Source organism: Marmota flaviventris, chromosome 7 (genome assembly GCF_047511675.1).
Source record: "Marmota flaviventris isolate mMarFla1 chromosome 7, mMarFla1.hap1, whole genome shotgun sequence".
NCBI classification, from domain to species: domain Eukaryota; kingdom Metazoa; phylum Chordata; class Mammalia; order Rodentia; family Sciuridae; genus Marmota; species Marmota flaviventris.
The window spans coordinates 80,018,744-80,037,942 of NC_092504.1; the positions used below are offsets into that span (position 1 = coordinate 80,018,744).

Consider the following 19,199-nt stretch of genomic DNA (forward strand, 5'->3'; position numbering starts at 1 on the left):
CAATTCACTTATTTGATCAGAGCATGATCTTTATGGCCACATGCAACAGTGGGCAGAAATACAGTAGCAGGTAGAATAGTGATTTATAGCAAATCATCCTTAAGAAATTCTGAGCTAAAATCTACTCTAACCATTGAGTAATTAATTATGTAGGAATAAGCTCCTTGTAATTAAATCCATAATACAAGTTAGAGAAAAAACAGCTGGAAATTGAAGTTTTGGGTGCCTATATATTGAAAATGAAACTATTTTGATTTCTAGTCTTCTATGTTTAACAGGTATAATATTTTGATGCTTTTTCGTACTCAGTTAAGGGAACATGAACAGTTTTGGGTAGTTTTTTTTTGTGAGTGAGAGAATACTAGAATGAGTGGCTTTGTTCTTTTATTTAAGGATTTCTTTCTTCTGGGTATGTTTGATTTATGACGTTTGTTAAATAAAACCACTAAAATGATATTCTCTTAAAAATGTTCTTGTTTCCCCTTTTCCAGGTGAATCAGTAGATAATGCCTAATTAAATCAGTACATTAAACTAAACATGCTGTCCTAGGAAACCTGGACAACTTACCCAACTTGCTTAAAAGATGTGACCTTTAAAAAAAAAAAAAGTGCTTTAAATATATATATATAATTTTAAGTATTTTTTGAGCATGTAGAATGAGTAAAGAAAAAAATTCATCCTAAGTACCTTTGAAAGCTCATATGTATCAGAAATTTATAAAAATTTTAATGAAAAAAATTTCACCTTTATTTTTCCAGTGTTAATGTAAAATTTACACTGTTGTAATTGATACTTCTTATTGACTTGCTAAGAGCCAAGTATATGATGCATGGCATTTTTGGTCGAAAGGTGACGCCAGCTAGCCATTGAGATGATATGATTATGTTAAGATTTGCATTCATATGGATATTGGACTCCTGCTGTTCACCTAGGCCGGCTACGGGACTCCTGGAGAGTTCCCATTGGTTGGGGAAGTACAGTACGAGGGAGTTCCGGGGGAGGAGCTCTCTCGGAGGTCCGAGAGGAGGCCGCGTGTGTGGAAAAAATCTTCCCGGGCGGTACCGGACATTGGCGGCAGTTTCAAAAAATAAACTTTGTTCCTGCTTGAGTGGCTCGTGATTTTGTGCCCAGCCAAACTGCGGCAACTGGTGGCCCGCACGGGGAACGCCTGAAGTTTGGAGGTGAGTAAAATTGCTCGCCCCTGAGGGAAGGCAACAAAATGGGTGACCATTTCAAAAAACAATGTGTTCTCGTTTTGATTTATCTTGTTTTTGTTTCAAGCTGCCTATCCCTAGAATTTTCTCAGGCAAACTGGGAAAATTGGTTGGCTCAAGGTTTGAAGTTGTTCGGCCCTGAGAAAGAGAAAATTGATACAACTATTCTTTGTTCGGTTTTTGTTTCATTCTGTTTCGGTTTTGTTTTATGCTATCTTATTGGGTTGCGTTACCTTTATAGTAGATTAGAAACTAGTAAAAAACAAACCGAAAGACTGTTAAGTAAATTGTTAGAGGTCCAGACTATGGTAGAAAACATGTTAGGTCAAGCGAAAGAGAAGGTCTCTCAAGCTAGTCAGACAGAGGAAGATTTGAAGAAAGAAAGCTTAGAGGAAAAACAACCATCAGGCGGGGAATTACAACAGGAGGCTGCTACTAACCCCGTTCTATCACCAGAGGGCGTAATTCAACCAACAGCTCCATCTACAGCTGAGCGGCCCTCAACTCCCGTAGTTGATGGACGGAATCCTGAGGCAGGACCCCAAAGATTAGCATGCCCTGTACTTGAGCAGGCAGGAGGGCAACGAATTCACCGTGCTTTAGATTTCAAAACAGTGAAGCAATTAAAGGAGGCTGTAACAACCTACGGGCCGCAAGCACCCTTCACTGTGAGCATGGTCGAATCCATTACCAACTTAGACATGACGCCAGCAGATTGGGCTAACATGTGTCGATCTGTGCTAAATGGAGGACAATATTTGTTATGGAAGGTTGCCAATGAGGAATTTTGCATGGAGACAGCTAGGCGAAATGCAACAGCCAGTTACCCTCAAAGAAATCTAGAGATGTTATTAGGAAAAGGACCTTATGAGGGTCAACGGCAACAAATTGAATATGATCCTGGCGTATACGCACAAATTGCTGCAGACGCAGTTAGGGCATGGAAAACTTTACAGGGGCATGGAGATTTACAAGGACAATTATCTAAGGTAATACAAGGAGCTAATGAACCTTACGCTGAATTTGTAGATAGGCTTATTCAGACAGCATCTAGAGTATTTGGAGATACAGAACAGGCAATGCCATTTATAAAACAACTGGCTTATGACCAAGCAAATCGTTGCTGCAGAGAGGTCATCAGACCATGGAAACATGAAGATTTAAACACATATATTAAATTATGTAGAGACATTAATGAACAAGGGCAAGTCTTAGCAGCAGTACAACAGGCTTTAGATGCCAGGCCAAAAACATGCTATAATTGTGATCAAACAGGACATTTTAAAAGGAGTTGCCCCATAGGAGGAGGGTTTAACAAGGCTAGGTATCAAAGGAATAGAATACCGGGTATTTGCCCACGATGCCGTAGAGGGAAACATTGGGCTAATGAATGCCGTTCTCAAACCACCATAGAAGGTATTCCGTTATCAAAAAACAGACAAGGACCAAGTGTTTACCCACGATATCGTGGAGAAAGACATCAGGCTCCATTGCCAAAAAACGGACTGGAGGGCCCAATGCTCCGGGGCCCCAAACCACAAATATATGGGGCAGTGGAGGAACCCAGCAACACCATCAAGGTAGTGCCCAGGACGCATTATCCATTAAATCCCTCATCAGACAAACTAGAGGGAGCGCAGGGTTGGACATCTGCGCCTCTGCCAGAGCAGTACTAACTCCAGAGATGGGAGTTCAAATCATTCCCACAGGAGTAAAAGGACCTCTTCCCCAAGGAACAGTAGGCTTATTATTGGGACGCAGTTCTTCAACACTAAAAGGACTTATGATAAGTCCTGGGGTAATTGATCCCGATTATGAAGGTGAAATAAAAATTATAGCTAGTTCTCCAAGAGGTATATCAGTAATTTCACCAGGAGATAGAATAGCACAGTTATTAATAATACCCAGCCTACATGATAAATTTTCCAGTCGTACTGTAGAAAGAGGTTCCAGGGGATTAGGCTCCACAGGTGTAGATTGGGCTATGCTGTATTTAAATCTAGATTCTCGCCCAATGCTAAAACTAAATATTCAAGGACATGACTTTAATGGGCTACTTGATACAGGTGCAGACCTTAGCATCATATCTCATCAAGAATGGCCGAAACATTGGCCATTACAACAAGCCACTAAAACGCTTCGAGGCCTAGGAGTGGCAACTAATCCCCATAGAAGTGCAATGGTATTAGATTGGAAGGATCCTGAAGGATGTGAAGGAACTATACAGCCCTATGTATTGGATCATCTTCCTATAAATTTATGGGGACGAGATGTCCTAGATCAATTAGGTTTGACATTAACAAATAACATCAATCCTAATGCGCCCACTACTAGGGCTAGACAAGGCTTTAGGAAAGAAGAAAGATTAAGAGAACAAGAACAAGGTATGACAGCACCAATTCAAATAGATCAAAAAACAAATAGACATGGATTGGGTTTTCAGAAAGGGCCACTGAGACAATCAAAATTACTTGGAAATCAGAAAGACCAGTGTGGGTTCCTCAGTGGCCCCTGACTAAAGAAAAGATACAAATAGCCCATGACCTGGTCAAACAACAATTAGCGGAGGGACATATACAACCTTCCGTATCTCCCCATAATACTCCCATTTTTGTCATTAAAAAGAAATCTGGTAAATGGAGATTATTACAAGATTTAAGAGCCATTAATAATGAGATGGTTATTATGGGACCTGCTCAATCAGGGATTCCCCAATTGTCTGCTTTACCAAAAACCTGGTATGTTTTAGCTATAGATATTAAAGATTGTTTTTTTTTCAATTCCAATTCATCCCGAGGATAGTCCACATTTTGCATTTACTATCCCTGCACTAAATCATGAAGGTCCTGATCAGAGATATGAATGGAAAGTACTCCCTCAAGGGATGGCTAATAGTCCAACTATGTGTCAAATTTATGTTAACAAAGCAATCCAGCCACTTAGAAATCAAAATCCTGAACTACAAATATTTCACTATATGGATGATGTGTTATTGGCACATAAAGATAAAAACACATTGCTAGAATGTTATGCCACACTTACAAATTTATTAAAAAATTATAATCTAGAGATAGCAATAGATAAAGTACAATTAAATCTTCCAATTAATTATTTAGGGGTTTTATTATCCTCAACCATGGTCCGTCCACCCAAAATTCAAATACGAGTAGATCAACTCAAATCACTTAACGACTTTCAAAAGTTATTAGGAGACATAAATTGGATAAGGCCTTATCTAGGCATACCAACAGGAGAGTTGGGACCTTTATTTGATATTCTAAAAGGTCCATCAGATCCAAATTCACCCCACATGTTGACGCCTGAAGCAAGAAAGGCATTAAAAATCATTGAAACATATATGGAAAATATGCATTTGGATAGAATTGATATAAGTTTGCCTTTATTATTTATTGTACTGCCAACAAAAAATATACCTACAGGAGTATTCTGGCAAGAAGGTCCATTATTGTGGATACATTTATCTTATTCTCCTAATACTATTCTTACTAGGTATCCTGAGGCTGTAGGACAATTAATACTCAAAGGAATAAAAGCAGCCAAGGGAGTGTTTGGGATTTCTCCCAATAAAATTATTACTCCATATACTATAGATCAAATTGATGAGTTAGCTAATGAGTTAAATACTTGAGCAATAATCATGTGTAAATCTAATGTTTCATTTGATAATCACTTACCGTCTAATCCTTTGTTGTCTTTTTGGTCTAAACATCCTGTAGTTTTTCCAAAGATGACAAAAAAAAAAAAACCCTATCATGAATGCTCCAAATATATTCACTGATGGGTCAAATAATGGTACAGCAGCAGTAGTTACCCCTGATCAAACTTTTACATTTTTAGTACCCAAACAATCAGCTCAAAAGGTAGAGCTTAATGCAGTATTACAAGCTTTTATGATGTTTAAAAATTCCGTATTTAATTTATTTTCTGATAGTCAGTATGTAGTTAATGCTATAGTATCCCTTGAAGATGCTGGTAGGATTTCCCCTTCTTCTACTGTTTTCTCTTTGTTTTCTACTATACAAAGTCTAATCTGGGACAGAAAAGATCCATTCTTTATAGGACATATCAGGGCACATACAGGATTGCCTGGAGCCCTTAGTTTGGGCAATGAGTTAGCAGATAAAACTACACATGACATACATATTTTCTCCACAATAGAAGAAGCTATAAATTTTCATAAAAGGTTCCATGTCAATGCTAATACTTTACAAAAGCATTTTAAAATAACTAAAGAACAAGCCCGACATATAATAAAACAATGTCAAAATTGTGTGACATTTTTACCACAAGTTAATCTTGGAGTCAATCCTAGAGGACTGATACCTAACCATATTTGGCAGATGGATGTCACACACTTGCCAGAATTTGGAAAATTAAAATATTTACATGTTACAGTTGATACTTCTTCCGGATTTCTGATGGGCTCCCTTCATGCTGGAGAAAAAACTAAAGATGTTATAGCTCATTGCTTACAAAATTTTGCCACTGTGGGCGTTCCAAAACAGTTAAAAACCGATAATGGTCCTGGTTATACGTCCACCTCTTTTAAACAATTTTGCTCATCATTTGGCATTACTCACATAACAGGAATTCCATACAATCCACAAGGACAAGGCATAGTTGAAAGAGCTCATCAAACTATTAAAATGTACTTATTAAAACAAAAGGAGGGAATTGGAAAGGGGTATATATCCCCCAAAGATAAACTTAAAATAACCCTTTTTACTCTAAACTTTTTAAATTTGGATTCATCAGGGCTTAGTGCTGCGGAAAGACATTTGTATCCAAAAAATGTACATAAGCCTAAGGTACTTTGGAAAGATATTCCAACAGGACAATGGAAAGGTCCTGACCCAGTGATAGTCTGGAGTCGGGGCTCTGTTTGTGTTTTTCCACAGGAAGAACAGCAGCCGATTTGGATTCCAGAGAGACTAACTAAAACAGCTCCTACAGACCAAAAAGAAGATGATTCCACTCAAATCCATAACAGCTGATATCCAGATCTCCAGCTTGGCTATTCTTACATCTGTGACAGTGATTAACCAGGATGTTTTTTTCAATATCTATTTTATTATTGCTTTTTCCCACATCATAAAGTTCTATTTTATTTTTGAGCTCATACAGACCTAGGTTAATGTTTTTTCTGATCAGTTTTATATTTTGACTGTGGAGTTTTTGAACATTGCAATGGAGATTTCACCTAGGTAAAGCTACAAGGCCTTTACTATTGTCTTATGTGTTATATGTTACGTGTGCACACTTCTGTTTTGTGTTGTATGTCTGTATGTGCGTATGTCCATATTTCACATATGAGGGGCGCTCATGCACATGGATCCAAAAATTTTTTTTTTTTATTATTCACGTGATTTTAATAGTTTAATTTAATTTGGGTAAACAGCTGTTGAGGATTGTTCTAATATATGAACAAATAGAAGGTTAAAAAATCTGTTTGTTTACTTTCACCTTTCCTTTTCATTATATTTAATAATTCTGTTCAGGATAATGTAAATTGTTCTAAATATTGTTTTCTTAGTACCTGTTGAAATGTTACATTTTTTTTTTTAGCATCATTGTCAAAATTCCTATTTTCATCCCAGTGCCGGTGAAGACAAAGATAAAATCAAACTACAACTTCTTCGAGAGTTATCACAACAAACCGTGTAAGCTGATACATCAATGATTTATAACTCAACAAGTAATGCTCAATCAATGAGTCGATTTATTTTGGAAGGATATGGACATATTGATAGATTCCTCTGCTTTGAACCGCTTACAGAACTTGCCTGGACTATGTATCACTTGTATGCTTTATTTTGGGAGGATATGGACATATTGATAGATTCCTCTACTTTGAACTGCTTACAGAACTTGCCTGGACTATGTATCACTTGTATGCTTTGTGATCTATTTGTTGATGCAGCGAATTATGGTAGTGCTAGCGTATCTTTGCTGATGTGTCACCAGTGATGTAATTTTTCCTAGGAGCCGTTAATTGACTTGGTGTCATGACATTTCTGTATCCTCCTCCCTTCTACTAGTGATGGTCTAATTTTGGGGGCCAACAGAGGTGAGGTAAAGAACCTCACCCCCCCCACCAGCACCAAGGCCAATTTTGGGGGCCAACAGAGGTGAGGCAAAGAACCTCACCCCCCCACTGGTACATAGGCCTATCCACAAGTATGGCTATATGCTGGACCGGTAGTCAGTGACGGGTATGATCCAATTGCAGTGGTATCAACCTAAGACAGGAGGCTGACGCCTAAAAGTCAGTTTTCCGATGACGGGTAAGAACCATATGTTGAATTGGACAAACCTAACAGGCACGGTCCCTAGCCAGATTGCTTGTTACTTAAACAGAAGGGGGGAGATGCTAAGAGCCAAGTATATGATGCATGGCATTTTTGGTCGAAAGGTGACGCCAGCTAGCCATTGAGATGATATGATTATGTTAAGATTTGCATTCATATGGATATTGGACTCCTGCTGTTCACCTAGGCCGGCTACGGGACTCCTGGAGAGTTCCCATTGGTTGGGGAAGTACAGTACGAGGGAGTTCCGGGGGAGGAGCTCTCTCGGAGGTCCGAGAGGAGGCCGCATGTGTGGAAAAAATCTTCCCGGGCGGTACCGGACATTGGCGGCAGTTTCAAAAAATAAACTTTGTTCCTGCTTGAGTGGCTCGTGATTTTGTGCCCAGCCAGACTGTGGCATTGACTGATTTATTTCCTTAAATCCCTGCTTTGAGGGGATAGGTGAAGTTATCAAATTAAGTTTTACATCATAAAGTTATACATGACTTTCAGACAGTATTATATTTCAGGTTTATTGCTACATTCTATTTGATAATCTGTTAGGGGAAATGTGTTTGAAAATTAAATTTTCAAATCAACTGTGGAAAATGATTATAGAGTGCCTGACAATTTAAGCCACATATAAGGTATTTAAGAAAGATTGAGTCCCTAATGTTACCTATATCATGGTATAAAGACCTAATAAGTACTTAAATTTTGGGGTTAATCTTTAAAAGCAAGATTTTAGATATCTTGAGATTTCAGATTTTCATATTTCTTATTCCTTTATGATAAAACCCCCAGTATTCTGCCATCTTATTTTTAGCTAGAGCTTTAAAATAATTTGATTTAATCATTTTAAAGACCACCTAAAAGCCCTTTAATTTTGCTTATTAACTAGCTTCTTTAGCTGATATTTTGGAAGTTTGGCAGCAGTTGTTTTTATTCTTTACATTGTTTATCCCTTTTTATGCACTACTGTCCTTGTGAGGGTTTGAGGAAAAGGAAATAGTATCTTTCCTCTTCTTTTTGGCTTCCTTAGTTCCCAGATAGATCGGTGCTAGTCTTTAGTCATTTGTAAGTTTTAGAACTTACTTTGATCAAATAAGACAACTGAATTCTCAATAATGAGAAATTTCAAGTTATTTATCTAATAATCTAAGTGAATATAACTGATTTGGGGAACAGATTATATTGGAATTCTTAATTATTTGTTTCATAATTGTTACATGTTTCTTTATGATTTATAAAGGTTTTGTAGAGAAAAGTAAAATCTTTAAGGCATTTTATGATAACAACGCATTAAAGGACTCTGCTTTTGTGTCAGCTCAGGTGTTCACGGGAACAGGAATATGGAATGCTAGTCCTTACCTTTAATTGCACTTTCATGATTAATTTTTCTTCCTGTTAAATCTTTTACACTGGTATGTAAAATAAAAAGAAATGATTATTTGATTTCCCTTCTGATGATCTGTAATGATTTAAATTGCAGATATTTAATATTACTTATTGTATTCTTATGTTTGATTTTAAAAAAATCTCATACCTTGTGAAGGCAATGAAATATTTCTCAATGACCTGAGGACCAAAGGAACCATCTTTCCAGTTAAACGAGTATTATTACAAAGGACCAAATGGTTAAAAAGAGAAGAATGTGTACATTTACTTAGCTTCTGCATGTGAAGCTTGGGTTCACTACTACCTGTATTACTTACCCATCTTCATCCAAGTGAAGCAAACTGAAAGGGAATTCATAACATTTTTTCTCATCTGAACAACTAGTGAAATGAATAACAAATCTGAATTTTAATCTTCACTAAATAGCTGAAAACCTTGTCTTTTGGCTGTGTTGGGCTACTGCCTCATCAAAAATACATAAAATTCTCTGTCAATTAATGAAAGAGAAAGGAGTAGTCTGGCAATAACTTTCAAATTTTCCCGAATTCAGATTTTCAGTTATGGCTAAAATGAGGCTTTTCATTCTTGCATGCCCCTTTAATAATCTGGCAGGCAACACAGTCCTAGAATTTAGGCTTCCTTTTTGGTTCATGACTATTAAATAGATAATTCCTCAAAACATACTCCTTATATTAAGGATTATGTAACCACATTTTTAAAAATAAATTCCTTTTCCTTGTTGGTATGTGATTCCTTTTCATTTAATTTGATTATCTGCTGGTGTTGGGGCCAATAGATTTGTGAATATTCTGTGGATGTGTACCTGTATAAGTGTATATATATTTTCTCCCAGCTAATACCTCAGATGTGTGATTGTTTAATAATATATATACCACACTACATTTGCACATAGCAGGGCTTCCATTAGCAGTGGATATTCATATTTCTAAATTTGAAAATCAGTCCACAGAATTTCATTGGTGTAAATTCTTTCAGTTGATCATTTTTCATATTTTAATGCAAATTCCTACTGTAAGGCCCATACTTCAAATATAATTGTATCTTTCTAAATCTAGCAATCTGGAAATATATAAAGGTAAGAAGTGTTTCTTAAAGTATCTTAATTTAGTAAGTGATTAAAAATTGGGATGATTAGTTGCCAAGATGTCTAGTAACTGCATAGCAGATGACACCTGGCATGAATACGGGTCTCATTTACTTCACAAGATTCTATATGTTCTGATATTCTACTTAGTCATTTAAGAGCACCATTAAAATAGTAAACATTTTCAGTGACTTTGAAGTATTTTAATCATTGCTTTGAAAATGAATTGTTTGTGAGATTGGATGACTATAATAATGATAAGAAATGTAATTGATATTTTGTAATTTATATTAAGAAATGCTTCTTACCTTTTTTTGCTTTGTTTTGATTTTTAGATTGCTACATAAGACTTTCTTATTTAAAGTTTAGTTTTAGTTTGTTTTAAAAAGCTACAGGTAATTTTCAAGGTATGATGGAATTTTTAATGGAAGCCTTATGTAAGTTGAGTGATGTGAAACTGGTAAAGGAGATATTACTTTATTTGTAGTGCATTCAAGATTATATAATTAGGTTTAAAGATGAAATGTCTGATTTGTAAAATATTTAATGTTATATCAGACTTATATAAAATAAAATTTTCTGTGTGAGAACTGTTAAAATGCATTTGATTTTTAATGAATGTTCTACTGAATGATTTATGATGAATTTTTTGTCTTTTAGTCTCTGTAGTTTATCTCAATATATTAATAAAAAGGTTTGTTCTCACTGTAAAAAAAAAGAAAATGCTACAAGAGAACATAGAGTCAAAATTCTAACACATTATTCCCGGCACCAACTGCATTAACAATACTCAACATTAATATCAACACATGACATTAACAAGCTCAAGAAATAAAACCAAAAATATATAGATGGGATGGCATCAAGTTAAAAAAGTTTCTGCACAACAAATGAAACAATTAAGAGCACAAAGAGAGAACACACAGAATGAGAGAAAATCTTTGCCAGCTACTCTTCAGATAGAGCATTATTATCCAGAATATATAAAGAACTCAACAACAAAATGTAATACATACATATAAAACAAATGTAACTCAAATAACCCAATCAATAAAAGGCAAATGAATTAAACAAACATTTTTCAAAAGGAAAAATAAAAAAAAATGACCAGCAGATATGTGAAAAGTATTGAACATCCTTAGCAATAGGGAAATGCTAATCTAAGTGACATTGTGATTTTATCTCACTCCAGTAAGAATGGCAATCATAAAGAATACAAATAATTATAAATGCTGGTGAGGATGTATGGGAGAAGGTACATTCATACATTGTTGGTAGGACTAGAAATTAGTTCAATCACTTTGGAAAGCATATGGAGACTCCTCAAAAGACTAAGAATGAAACCACCATATAATCCAGATTTCCCACTCCTTGCTGTTAATCAAAAAGTACTCAAATCAGCATACTATAGGGATACATGCATACAAGGTTTATAGCAGCATAATTCAGCCACATTATGGAACCAATCCAGGCACTTATCAACAGATGAAGGAATATTGAAAATGTGTATATAAACAATGGAGGATTTCTCAGTTATAAAAAATGGAATTGTTCCATCTTCTGGTAAATGAATGGAACTACAGACCATCATGTTGAAAGATACGAAGGTCTAACTCAAAAATTTGAATATTATCTCTCATTTGCAGTAAAGCTAGAGAAAAATTAGAATTAATTAAAGGAGAACAGTGGAGCTGAGGAAGGGACTTGAAGGGGAGGAAAGAGGCATGGGAAAGTAGATGAACTGAAATGAAACTGACCAAATTGTGCCATGTGCATGTATGAATACATCACAATGAATTGTACATTCATCTATTAGGTACAAACGAAAGAAAGAAAGAGAGAGAGAGAGAGAGAGAGAGAGAGAGAGAGAGAGAAGGAGGGAAAGAAAGAGAGAGAGAGAAAGAGAGAGGAGAGAAAGAGAGAGAGAAAGAAAGAAATAGAGAGAGGAAAAGAGAGAAAGAAAGAGAGACAGAGAGAAATAAAGAAAGAGAGAGAAAGAGAGAGAAAGAAAGAGAGAGGAAGAGAGAAAGAGAGAAATAAAGAAAGAAAGAGAGAGAAAGAAAGAGAGAGAGAAAGGGAGAGGGGAGGAAGGAAGGAAGGGAGGAAAAGAAGGAAGGAAGAAAGAAAGAAAAAGAAAGAAAGAAGGAAAGAAAGAGAGAGAGAAAGGGAGAGGGGGAGGAAGGAAGGAAGGAAGGAAAGAAAGAAAGAAAGAGAGAAAGAGAGATAAATAGAGAGGGGGAGGAAGGAAGGAAGGAAGGAAAGAAAGAAAGGTAAAGTACAAAGAAAGACAGTAGATGAAGGGAAGTTGGAGGAGGAAGGAAGGAAGAGAAAGTGGAAGCAATGGAGATTGAACCCAGGGGTACTTAACCATTGAGCTATATCCCCAGTCCTTTTTTATATTTTTCATTTAGAGGCAGGGCCTCACTAAATTGCTGAGGGTGGCTTTGAACTTGTGATGCTCCTGCCTCAGTGCGCCCAACCCCACTGAATTTCAGGCATGTGTCACTACACCAGCTAAGTAATGGGGATTGTAATAAATTATATTATATTATATTATATTATATTATATTATATTATATTATATTATATTATATTATATTATATTCATGTATAAGTATTTCAAAATGCACTCCACTATCTGTAACTATGGAGCACTAATAAAAATGTTTTTAAAAAGTTTGACCTTGTTTGTATATACATAAGTAAAAAACAAGGTACTTGTTTTTCATAAAAACAAAAAGCACAAGGTAAATGGTAAATACTATATACATTACCATTTATTAAAAAAAATATATACTACTTGTAAACCTGTAGCTAAGATAAGGATAAGGGAATCTATGCTTTCCAACCTCAACCCTGAGATTCTGTTAAGTTCCAGGTATAGGGGATGCATGCATTGGTACCAAGAAGATTAAGAAACAAAACATAGGTTGTAGTGCAAAAGCAATTGACAATGCCATAATTATTCTTTTTCTTTTGAGAAGATGGAGGACAGTAGAGGAAATAGATATAAAAAGTTGTTTTATTATTATTCATCTTCATGCTACTTAGATCAAATCCCTGCTATTTTCATTTTACAGAATCATCTGTAGCTGTCCTAATGATGATGGCACCACAATATAATTTGAGGATTAGCGCAAAGACTCTGGTAAAACAATATGGAGATTACACAAAAATCTAGGAATGGAAAAACCATATGTCCCACCTATCCCACTCCTTACTATTTATCCAAAAGAACAAAAACCAGCATAGTATAATGATATAGCCACATTAATGTTTATAGCAGGACAATTCACAAGAGCTGAGCTATGGAACCAGCCTAGATGCCTTTCAATAGATTAAAAGGTTAAGAAAATATAACATATATACACAATGGAGTTTTAATCAGCCATAAAGAAGAATTAATTGATGGCATTTTCCATTAAATGGATGAAACTGGAGAGCATCATGCTGAGTGAAATTAGCCAGATTAAGAAAATCAACAATTGAATGTTTTCTCTCATATGCTTCCACCTTCTGATAGAGCAAAATAAAGAGCTTGGATATTATACAGATATAGGGAAGATGAGAGGAGCAGGAAGAGATCAAGAAGTGGGGAAGAGGGATATGAAAGGGAAGTAAATGAAGAATGAATTTGACAAAATTAGCTGTGGGCATGTATAAATATACCATAGTAAGTTCTTCTTTTCTGCTACTTATAAATTACCAATGATAATAAATTTAAAACTGAGTGAAAGGAATGCTAGTAGAGTAGAAGGAAGTTAAGTAACTTAACGCCTCACTTTTGCTGAGGCTGGCTGTGAACTCTTGCCTCAGACTCTGGAGCCTCTGGGATTACAGGCATGCACCACCATGCAAGGCATGATATAGTTTATTTACAAAGGAATGGGATTTAACAGAAAAAAGAGGGAAGTGGGTGGGGAGAAAATAAACGAAGACTTGGAAGGCAGAGTTCAGGGAAAGGAGTATGGAGTGAATGGGGATAAAGTTAAAGTAGATGTCTCTAAATAAAATACAAAATAGGACTGCAGATGTGGCTCAGTTGTCAGTGTCCCTAAATTCAATCCCTGGTAGCCCCCTGCCAAAATAAATAAACTATTATCCTTTTGTCTTTGACTTTGGCCTTCACAGTAAAACAGGAAAAAAAAGGTGTTTTCTGCCATTTATTGGCTCTGTAATCCTTAAAAGTTATTTCAACTTTCAGTACTTATTTGAAAAGAAAAAAAAATCTAACAATAATAACTACCTGATAGGGTCATCATGACAACAATATGCAAAATAAAACATTTCAAGCCCTGCCTGTCACATGATTGCTTAATACACAATTGCTATTTATTGCTTTTGTTATGTTATTGTTATTTTGGAGAAATATCATCCTTCATTTTATAGCTTTCTTTTATCTTTCTTCCTAGACCTTTTCAGTATAAATCTCCAGTCTCTTAATTCTCCATTTTTTCTTGCATCTGTCTTCAGATCACTTCCTCTACCAGGCAAGAGGCTACGGTCAATGATAAGAATATCCCTCTTACAATGATCTTCAGATTCCTAAATCACCTTTCTGTTGTCAGTGCCTTGTGAATCTGAGGCTTTGGATCAACTTTCCCAGATAATTATTTCAACCCTACATAGGGATTGCTCAGTACATCTAGAGAAAAACACACAATAGGAGCTATTCTTATCATAGAAGCATGTGATCCCTGATCTCAATTGAACCCTCAATAGTATTAGATTTTCTTTATATTATTTTTTGTCACCTCACTGTTGAATTTCCTTTAGCAGATATTTCAAATTTTCATCCCTCTTTTGAGGCCTTGGCTAATCTCCATTCTCTTTAGCTGCTCGTTCTAAAATTGACAGGGAGTAAATGTCATTAGGCAGTAACTTTGTCAAGTCTCTTACCCTCTGCATATACATTTGGCTTTGCCAGTACCCTCAAGTAAAGCTGTACAATTTCATATTCAAGGCTACTATATTTCCAAAAGCTTTCATGCCTTCTACTTTCAATTCCCACAAGATCTTACTGATCACTTATTCCTCTGCTTCCCTCTATTTTCAATACTTTTTATTAACAGGATTCCTCACTAAGGAAGGATCCTTCCCTAATAGCTGAAAAAAATTTCTGAATCTCTCTCACCTTAGGTTCACTCTTGAGTTTTTGTCTTTTCTAGCCACTGTCCTCAGTCAAGTTCTTTGAAGAACAATACATAGATGCTGTCTTTATTCCTTGCTTCCATTCAAACCTTTGAAACCTGGTTTTTGTCCCCTTCCACTGAAAATGGTTTCCCAAAGGTGTGCGATAGCCTCTTAGTTCCCTAATCCCATGGACACTTGGTAGTCTATATTAACCGACTGCACCAATTCACATCATCAACCACATTTAATTTTTTTCTCTAGTTTTGGTTTTTGTGAATGTTTTACTTCTACTCCCTTTCTTCTCCTTCATTGATTCATCTCTCTTCATATTACATTTATTTATTTTTTCCATGTTTTAGTTATAAATATTTTAATTATTCAAACATGATTATGAAGAAATCAAATGATTGAAATGCAGTAAGACTAAAGAACAAGATAAACTAGAACGGTGATAACTACCAGACTTCGGCTTCTACTTTAAATTTTTTTAATTAATTATTATTTTTTTTTAGTTCTAATCAGCTATAAGTGCTTTTTAATTCATTGTACACAAATGGAACAGACTTTTTTACTTCTCTGGTTGTACTCAAAGAAGAGTCACACCATTCTTGTCTTCATATAAGAACTTTGAATAGTGATGTCCATATGATTCCATCATCTTTCCTACCCCCACGGACCCTTTCCCCCTTCACATTGTCCCATCCAAAGTTCCTCCACTTTTGATGCCCCCCATTATGGATTATCATCCACTTATCAGAGAAAACATTCAGCCCCTGTTTTTGAGGGGGGATTAGGTTATTTCACTTAGAATGATATTCTCCAACTCCATCCACCTGGAAATGCCATAATTTCATTCCTTTTAAATGGTAATATTGCATTGTGTATATATACCACAGTTTCTTTATCCATTCATCTATTAAAGGGCATCTAGGTTGGTTCCACAGTTTAGCTATTGTGAATTGTGCAGCTGTAAACATTAAAGTGACTGTGTCACTGTAATATGCTGCTTTTAAGTTCTTTGGGTATAAACCGAGCAGTGGGATGGCTGGGTCAAATGGTGGTTCCATTCCAAGTTTTCTAAGAAATCTCCATATTGTTTTCCAGATTGGTTGCACCAATTTGCAGTCCTACTAACAATGCACGAGTGTGCCTTTTCCCCCACATCCTTGCCAACAGTTATTGTTGCTTGTATTCTTGATAACTGCCATTCTGACTGGAGTGAGATGAAATATTGCAATAGTTTTGTCTTGTCTAATTAATAGAGATGTTGAACACTTTTTCATATATTTGTTGATAGTTTGTATCCATATTACCTTTAAATAGCTGATGTTTATCAGGGTTTTGTTCTTCACCTGCTGTCTCCATGTACAATTACCATATTGATCTCTAAATCTCAAACTACGATTTGTATCCTCTTCTCAAATTTTATGTGGAAATATCTAAATGTCTAGTTGTCATTTCTTCTGAATGTTCCATAGCCATCTCACTTTAAACATGGCTAAATTGAATGCTGTATATGTTCCTAAGAGAGTTAAGTAAGTTCTAGGAAAGCAGGGACATCATTTGTCTCATCATTGCTAGGTCCCTAGCACCTAACCAACTAGAAGATGAGGACAGAATAGATTCTCAGTAAATAAAAATTTGAATTAAGTGAAGTTTTACACTTTGTCCAGTTTTTGTTTCATATTACTTAATTTTGCCTAAAGTTAGTACTGTTCATATGATGAAAAAAAAAAAAAGGTTATCCTGCATACTTATCAACTCCTCACTCAACTGATCTGATTTGTTAACATTGTCTCTTTTATAATTCATTTCCTCCTCTTTATCATCATTTGTACTTATCTGGTATAAATCCCTTATTGCCTCTTACCTGGTTTCTTTTAAATCCTTCTGAGTGGTCTTCCTCTTTCTAGTATTTTAGTACTATAATTGGTCTTCAAGAATAGTATTGTCCAATACATATATATATATATATATATATATATACACATATATATAATATATATAACATATATATGTCTTTTATACTAAAAAATTTAAATTATATATATATATAATTAATTTTAGTGATGTATTTAGCCTTACAATAATATTATCACTTAGTACATAATAAGTATTAAAATTATTAATGAAATGTTTTAAATTTTTTAATACTAGGTCTTCAAAGTTTGATGTAGCATTTTACATTTATAGTACACATCAATTTGGAGTAGCCATACTAGACAGTGCAGCTATACTGTCTATTCCCTCAATGCTTTAGAAATCTGTCATAATCTAGTATGCACCTTCTTTCCATCTACTTTTATTTCTTTTACAGAAAATGCATCCATGAATTTGTAGATGCAATTTGATCTATCTGAAATTCTGACTTCTATTTTTAACATCCAAGACTTTCCCAGTTTAAGGAGATCACTCTTTTTTTCTGTCTCCACTGTTACCTTATGCACTCTTATAGCAGCTATTGCAATAGTTGTCTTGATGTGTTATATATTCCTCTTAGTGAACTAGGAGCTCACCAAACACAGTGACCATGTTATAATCTTTTTTATCTATGGTATACTTCATTTAAAAAATGCTAGTTAAATGTAAGTTAATTGTATAATAGACTAATGATAAGTGTTTGTTGAACAGATTGAAATCTCATTTCATGGAGTCTTTTTGCTTTTAAAAATCGCATATTCAAGGTGAAATAAAACCATAAAACATTCTAAGAAGAGATAAAAATGCTCAATATTGTTTTCTCTAAATTGTTTAATATGGAATATATATATAATAAACATTTTATAAATGGTTGTATATATAAATTGTTTTTAAAATAAAATCTTGTTTGTGCATCTTAAAGTATAATATAATTTGGTACAAAAAATTTGTCACAATATTATCTTTAGAATGTTACTGTGTAATTCAAAATGCTTTTAAACCTATACATATGGTAATCTAATCATGAAAATTTACATAAAAAGCTTTCTGCTGTTGACCTTTTAGTGTATTGTGTATTTATTACTTATTTACTTCATTTTTTTATGGTTCTGGGGGTCAAACTTAGGGCCTTGCACATGCTAGGCATATGGCTGGCCACAGAGTTGTACCTCCAGCTACCTTTATGGTATTTATAGGTTTTTATTGTTGTAAACAATACTGGAGACATTCTATTTATATATTAGACTATTCCTAAGAAAACATTTTAGAAGTGGGTGAAATCACTCAAACACAACAGCATTTTAAAGGCTAGTATTCTATGTACCACCAGGCTTAGATTCAGCACATTATCCCAATTCCCTGGGCTTTGTTCCCTGTTCTCCAAGTGCATGAATAGACACAAACCATGAAGAAAAAGCAGTTTACCGTAGTCAATAAATTTACAGTTAAATTTAGGAAAAACTGCCCTCTTAATTTCATCATTGGTTTTTATTTTATATAATTCTTCTGGCTGGGATGCATTATTTCAAAGTTGTATTAGCTTTGACTATTTAGATTTGAATTGATGAGTCACAGTTGAGTGAGAAACCAAATGTGAATGAGAGGTAAGGGAGTTGGATAAATGGTCTATCTTTCATTAAACTATGAAAGAGGAAATGATAGTTTTAATAGTTCCTTTTGAATTACTTGTGAGGATTCAATGAGATAATACATGTTAAAAGCTTCTAACAACATGGTGAACATCCAAGCATTCTGAGAAAGATGCAGGCAATTAATTTCATTGGGTTAAACATGAGATTGAAAACCTGCCTTGAAATTCTTATATCAAGGCTAACTTGTCATAGTTAGTTTATCTACTCTGAAGAAGGTGTTTTCAGTTAAGTTTTTGTTCCACTGTGATCAACACACCAGACAAAAAAAACTTAGAGGAGAAAAAGTTTATTTTGGCCCATAGTTTCAGAGACTCAGTCCATAGTCATAGCTCAGTCAACTTTATAGATCTGGACCTGAAGTGAGGCAGAACATTATGGCAGAAGGGTGTGGCAGAGAAGAACTGTTAGGTTCAAGACAGTCAGGAAGCAGAGAGGACACAAAAGACAAAATATAAACCCCAAAGTCAT

General features: G+C 35.1%; 1 protein-coding gene across 1 annotated transcript in view; it reads right to left on the reverse strand.

Moving 5' to 3' along the window:
* The window catches only part of LOC114092843 (bifunctional heparan sulfate N-deacetylase/N-sulfotransferase 3), a 162,974-nt gene that overhangs the window by 25,169 nt on the left and 118,606 nt on the right, over window positions 1–19,199 (reverse strand). The window lies entirely within an intron of this gene.